General features: G+C 38.0%; 1 protein-coding gene across 3 annotated transcripts in view; it reads right to left on the reverse strand.

The window, feature by feature from the left end:
- Nucleotides 1-2,645: 2,645 nt before the first annotated feature.
- The window catches only part of si:dkey-118j18.2 (uncharacterized), a 23,901-nt gene continuing 19,909 nt past the window's right edge, over nucleotides 2,646-6,637 (reverse strand). For all 3 annotated transcript variants that reach the window (XM_061922054.1, XM_061922053.1, XM_061922052.1), the window contains exon 5: nucleotides 2,646-6,637. This exon is cut by the window's right edge and continues 1,187 nt beyond it. The gene's annotated coding sequence lies outside the window, so the exon portion shown is untranslated.

Genomic DNA, 6,637 nt, shown 5'->3' on the forward strand with positions numbered 1-6,637 from the left:
TAAATGGACAACATGGAAAGCCAGAGATATTACTAAACTTCATCATAGTATTAATAAAAACTATTTTATACCGTTCAATGATTTAATTGATCAATACAATGTACCCAGAAATAAATTTTTTTCATTTATCTCTTTAAAACGCTGTAAATAAATGCATATCCTCTGAAAGTATGTCTTTAAATTGCCATGAACTGGAAGATGCACTTTTGAATCAAGATACGTTTAAGAAATTAATTGAACTATTTTATGGAATAATAAATGAAAACTGTAGTTCTGTAATTCACTGTAGCAATTCAATGAGACTTCACTGCCATCGGACCAGCCAAAATGAAAACGGGCTTCACGGTGGCAGAGGGGTTAGTGCGTCTGCCTCACAATACGAAGTTCCTGCAGTCCTGGGTTCAAATCCAGGCTCGGGATCTTTCTGTGTGGAGTTTGCATGTTCTCCCCGTGAATGCGTGGGTTCCCTCCGGGTACTCCGGCTTCCTCCCACTTCCAAAGACATGCACCTGGGGATAGGTTGATTGGCAACACTAAATTGGCCCTAGTGTGTGAATGTGAGTGTGAATGTTGTCTGTCTATCTGTGTTGGCCCTGTGATGAGGTGGCGACTTGTCCAGGGTGTACCCTGCCTTCCGCCCGATTGTAGCTGAGATAGGCGCCAGCGCCCCCCGCGACCCCGAAAGGGAATAAGCGGTAGAAAATGGATGGATGGATGGAATAAATGAAAACCACAGTAGAAATGCAAATGATGCATGTGTTCGGAAATGGATGTTTGACTTTCCCATTTTAGATGAAAGAGCAAGTGATATTTGGAAAAATGCCAATAAGCCCTTTAAGAAACATTAAAGATAATCTGACTCAATTTAAGATATTGAATAGATTGTATTTTATATCTTCTCAGCTGATTAAAATTGGTGTAGTAGATAGAAAATTATGTATGAAGTGTCGGGCAGCCGAGGCCACTCTTGTTCATTTATTGTGGGAATGTCACAGGATAAAAGAGTTATGGTTGAAAACAACAAAAGAAGCAATCACATTCCTTAATATAAACATCCCAATGACATTGCAAACTTGTATTCTTGGAGATCTGCAACAATTTAGTAACGTGTCATGAGAGAGTAAAAATGCATTTCTTTCAATATGCATCATAACAAAAAGGGTAATATTAAAAAACTGGATAAATGATAAATGGGTTGTACTTGTATAGCGCTTTGATAGATGTTGATTGTCAAACTTATACTGACTGGTACACACAAACTATGGAGATGATATCAGTAGAAAAAAATGCATGTAGTTAGATACTAATGAGTCATATATTGGAGCCATTACTTGAATTTTTTTTTAGTATTAAATGAACCAAAATATGACTTTTTATATCTTTGTGAAAACATTCACTACTTTTAGATTGTACTGTGTCATGTTTGTGTGTCCTCAACTGCTCTGTTTATTGCTATTCTGAATGTTGCTGGGTCGGGTTTGGTTTTGGAAATGGATTACATTGTTATGGTATTGTTGTGTATTGTTTTGTTGGATTGATTAATAAATTCATAAAAAAAAAAAATAAAGTTTAGATATTTTTTAAAAGTCATATGAACCAACAAATTCACAAGACTCCTGCAGTAATTTAAATTACAAACCTCAAAACCAGTGAAGTTGGCATGTTGTGTAAATTGTAAATAAAAAAGAATAAAATGATTTGCTAATCCTCCAAAAGCTATATATCAACAACACTCAGGAACGCCGCCACTTGGCCCGAGCTCATCTAAGATGGACTGATGCAAAGTGTAAACATGTTATGTGGTCTGACGAGTCCACATTTCAAATTGTTTTTGGAAACTGTGGACGTTGTGTCCTACGTAACAAAGAGGAAAAGAACCATCCAGATTGTTATAGGTCCAAAGTTGAAAAGCCAGCATCCGTGATGGTATGTGGGTGTATTAGTGCCCAAGACATGGGTAACTTACACATCTGTGAAGGCACCATTAATTCTGAAAGGTACATACATCTTTTGGAGCAACATATGTTGCCATCCAAGCAACTTATCATGGACGCCCCTGCTTATTTTAGCAAGACAATGCCAAGCCACATTCAGCACGTGTAACAACAGCATGGCTTCTAATAAAAGAGTGCAGGTAATAGACTGGCCTGCCTGTAGTCCAGACTTCTCTCCCGTTGAAAATGATTGGTGCATTATGTAGCGTAAAATACGACAACGTAGACCCCGGACTGTTGAACAACGTAAGCTGTACATCAAAGAAGAATGGAAAATAATTCCACCTAAAAAGCTTAAAAAAATGGTCTCCTCAGTTCCCAAACGTTTACGGAGTGTTGTTAAAAGGAAAGGCCATGTAACACAGTGGTAAAAAAGCCCCTGTGACAACTTTTTTGCAATGTGTTGCTGCCATTAAGTTAACGATTATTTGCAACAACAAAAAAGTTTCTACCTTTAAAAATTTTGTCTTTGCAGTTTATCAATTTGAATATACGTAAGTTGAAAGGAATTTGCAAATCATTGTATTCTGTTTTTATTTACAAATTACACAAGGTGCCAACTTCACTGGTTTTGGGTTTTGTATAAACAAATAAGGTACAACAAATTACACTGCACTATGACGGCCTCAAAACAAATAAACAGCACTCATGAGCAATATGAACAATTTAATACAGAAGATGAATCATCCCCCACCCAAAAAAGCAGTAAAAAAGCCATCCCCATAAGTCACAAAGCTACAACCTGAAGAGATCTAATTAAGGAGCCATTTAGGGAATGAACATGAAGTCAAAGTGGACGTAGGTGACAATAATGTAAGCTACATTTTGCAGTTGCATTTCTCCTTTTTTTTTTTTTTGCTGAATGATTTGTCATCACAATACAAAACAGTCATTATTATATTAGAACAATTTAAACCCTTGATTCTCTGGTAAGAGCAAACAGACCACCCAAAAACAGGACGACCACATTTTGTTTGAAAAGCAATGACCAAGAAAAAAAAAAAAAAAAACACAAGCATACAAATAAGTGGATATCATGTGGATATTTCAAAAAGCTGCAAATATTTTTTTTTTGGTTTGTTTCACTTTTTGCAAAAATGATGCAAATGGGAAAAAAAAAAGCCCTTGATAAGCTCAGAGCGATCCTTGAGTCATTTTGTTAAGAGTGATGAGCCCCAAAACAAAATGACAATATTAGCCACCATTAGTTAACCATTTTTACCGTTGGCACGGTAACCTTCCAACATACATTGTCCACTTTGTCTCATGCAGAGGGAGTAGACAAGCTATTGGCTGGTCAGTAGAACTCCCGAGACAGCTTCACCACAAATCACAGCCTGCAAAAAGCAATAAAAAAAGTGGATTAAAAATGCATTGGTTCGAGCTCGCTGTATTCAATAAGAGCACCTTGGTATACTAAATACAAGATTCAAATATTATAGTCATCACTTTGGACCGATATCAATGACACTTTACGTCAACACATATGCTGTGTTGGTCAAAGAAATGTACAGTCTGCAGATTGTTGCCTTCATACACCACCATGATGGATTTGATAGTAGTGTAGACTAAATTAGTCTTAATTTAAAAAATTACAAACTTTACCTTTGTGCCCCTGAAAATAAATACATTCCACATTTAAGATGTGTGCATATTAAATACTATATTTTGGTTAAACTGTTTAGAATAAAAGTCCCCGATGATACAAAATTGACTTTTACAACAATAGAATGTGTTGCAAAAGCCCATTTATGAGCAATAACGTGTGAAAAAAAAACAGGCGTTTTAACATTTGGGGCTAAAGGACACATGGATGTCATTCTCTAGGAGGTAAAAAAATTAATTTTATACGTCCGGATGTGTGCGTTCTTGGCATGAAGTGTGCAAAAAAAAACAAAAAACGATTCACGGCCAGATTGCGATTTATTTTTTTTACAACTCTAATTAGATTCCGAGTTTTCAACAAATTATATATCTATATATATATGTATGTGTGGGAAAAATCACAAGACTACTTCATCTCTACAGAACTGTTTCATGAGGGGTTCCCTCAATCATCAGGAGATGAGAGTGGGCCACAACACCTCCAGTGCAATCTCCCTGAGCACTGGCTCCCCCCAGGGCTGTGTCCTGATTCCGCTGCTGTTTACGTTGATGACTCACGGACTGCTGCACCAGGTCCACTACTAACCACATTGTGAAGTATGCGGACGACACGACAGTGGTGGGCCTCATCCGTGACAACAATGACATGGACTACAGGGAGGAGGTGAAACATCTGGTTGACTGGTGCAGAACCAACAACCTGGTCCTGAATTTCAACAAGACCAAGGAGATCATCGTTGACTTAAGGAAGCACCAGTCCAGCCACACTGTACTCTACATCAATGGCAAAGCAACACCAAGTTCCTGGGGGTGCAGATAACTGACAATATGACCTGGTCCCTACACACCGGAGCTCTTGTAAAAAGAGCTCAGCAGCGAATGCACTTTTTGCGTCGGATGAAAAGAGCACAGCTCCCTCCCCCCATTCTCACCACATTCTACAGAGGAACTATAGAGAGCCTGCTGACCAACAGCATCTCTGTCTGGACTGGAGCCTGCAATGCCTCAGACTGGAAGTCTCTGCAGAGAGTGGTGAGGACGGCGGAAAAGATCATCAGGACTCCTCTTCCTCCTATTCAGGAGATCACAAAAAAGCCGCTGCCTGACCAGGGCTCAGAAAATCTGCAAGAACTCCTCCCACCCCCACCAAGGACTGTTTTCACTGCTGGACTCTAGAAAGAGGTTCCGCAGCCTCCAAAGCAGAACCTTCAGGTTCTGTAACAGCTTTTTCCCTCTGGCCGCAAGACTCTTTAAACGCATCATAATTAAATTATCCCCGCAACTCCCCCCAAAATGGATTAACTCGCTGGAATAAAAAAGACAATATAACATACATCCATAAACGTGGACGCATGTGAAAAAGTGCAATATATTTATCTGTAATCTAATCTATTTATTTTATAAATATATATATTTACATATTATTTATATATTTTTATTTAATTATATATGGACCTTATAGCTTTTTTTTTTATCCTGCACTACCATGAGCTTATACAACGAAATTTTGTTCTTAACCGTGCGGAAAAGTTCAAATTTGAATGACAAAAAAGGAAGTCTAAATATATATATATATATATATATATATATATATTATATATATATATATATATATATATATACACACATTTTAAAAAGTAGTTTTTTTTAAGTGATTCTCATGCTTAGTCACTGCACGAGTCAACGAGTCAACAATCATGTTGACTCGAGAATCGATTCTGAAACGGATCATATACAAACTGAATTTTTGTCAAGATTCCCATCCCTACTATGCAGGTCGAAGGTGGGTTCTTGCACAGGACGCCATTAGGGATAGAGCCGTCACTGGACATGCGAGGTGAACCCACCTGGTTTGTATGCTTCAAGTACCAGTAGAAGGTAAAAACAAGTTGCCTCTATATTGAATCTACTCTCATATATATCTGATTAATAACAGAGAAAGACTTACAAAGTTTGCGAGCGAATAGATACTGTATGATCAAAATAGTATTAATCTCACAGAGATTCCGAGCCCTTTTGAGAGATAATGAGCATGAGCCGCAACGTAAATGTGGGAACCACAGATCCCTTTCATGTCAACAACAATGAAAATCATGCAGACTTTATGAAACGATCACTTTGGGACAAATGATGATTCAGAACCTTATATTTTTGGATGTAAGGAAGGTGAGCTACAAGTTTAGAAGCTTTGTGCGAAACAGATCTGGCTTTAATGAAACACTGAAGCATCATGAGGCAGTATTGTTAAGTGCTAATTAAAAAATACAAACTATGAACATAATAAAGTGATCTGTTCTTATGGGGATGACGACGGATGGGATGTTTATAACTTCCCGTTTAGATGAAGAATTAATCATCATTTCCACAAAGAGTTAAAAGGAAAAGTTGCTGCCTGCAGACGCCATCTTTAGTTGTGTGCCTGCCCCCGTCGCCAAGTATGAATTGAATGTCACAGATGAACATCTTCAAAATTTAGGGTTTTAATCCTCCTATTATCCAAATGAGAGGCAAGATTTATAATCTAGAATAAATTTGACCACCCGAAACACGACTTTGACCAGCGTATACTACAGCAGCAGATGGCTAATTACCTGTTTGTTACCAATGCGCCGCTAAAATGGTTTCAATCAGTCAAAGTTTGATTAGGAGCTTTTTATGTTTGTTTTTTTTATTTACGAATTAGAAGGCATAAAAAAAGAACACGTTTTCATGTCTAGGGAATGATAAAACAGCACATCTCTGTGGGCGGCGTAAGTCGGTTGGTACTACTGCCGTGCCAGCAAGATGAGGGTTGCAGGTTCGATCCCCGATTCCGCCATTCTGATCACTTCCATCATGTCCTTGGGTTAGACACTACTCAATGTGACTAACACTGATTTAAATGTAGCTTAAAGATGTAGATAATGGGTCTCACTATGTAAAGCGTGTTGAGTCTGGCAAAATAGCAACATTTTTGCATATTTCCAGTACGTCTAACCCGGGATCTACAGAAATTGCCAAAGACATTTGGAGCGGAATATTCAAAATGGCCTTCTGAC

Source organism: Nerophis ophidion, linkage group LG15 (assembly GCF_033978795.1).
Source record: "Nerophis ophidion isolate RoL-2023_Sa linkage group LG15, RoL_Noph_v1.0, whole genome shotgun sequence".
Classification (NCBI taxonomy): Eukaryota; Metazoa; Chordata; class Actinopteri; order Syngnathiformes; family Syngnathidae; genus Nerophis; species Nerophis ophidion.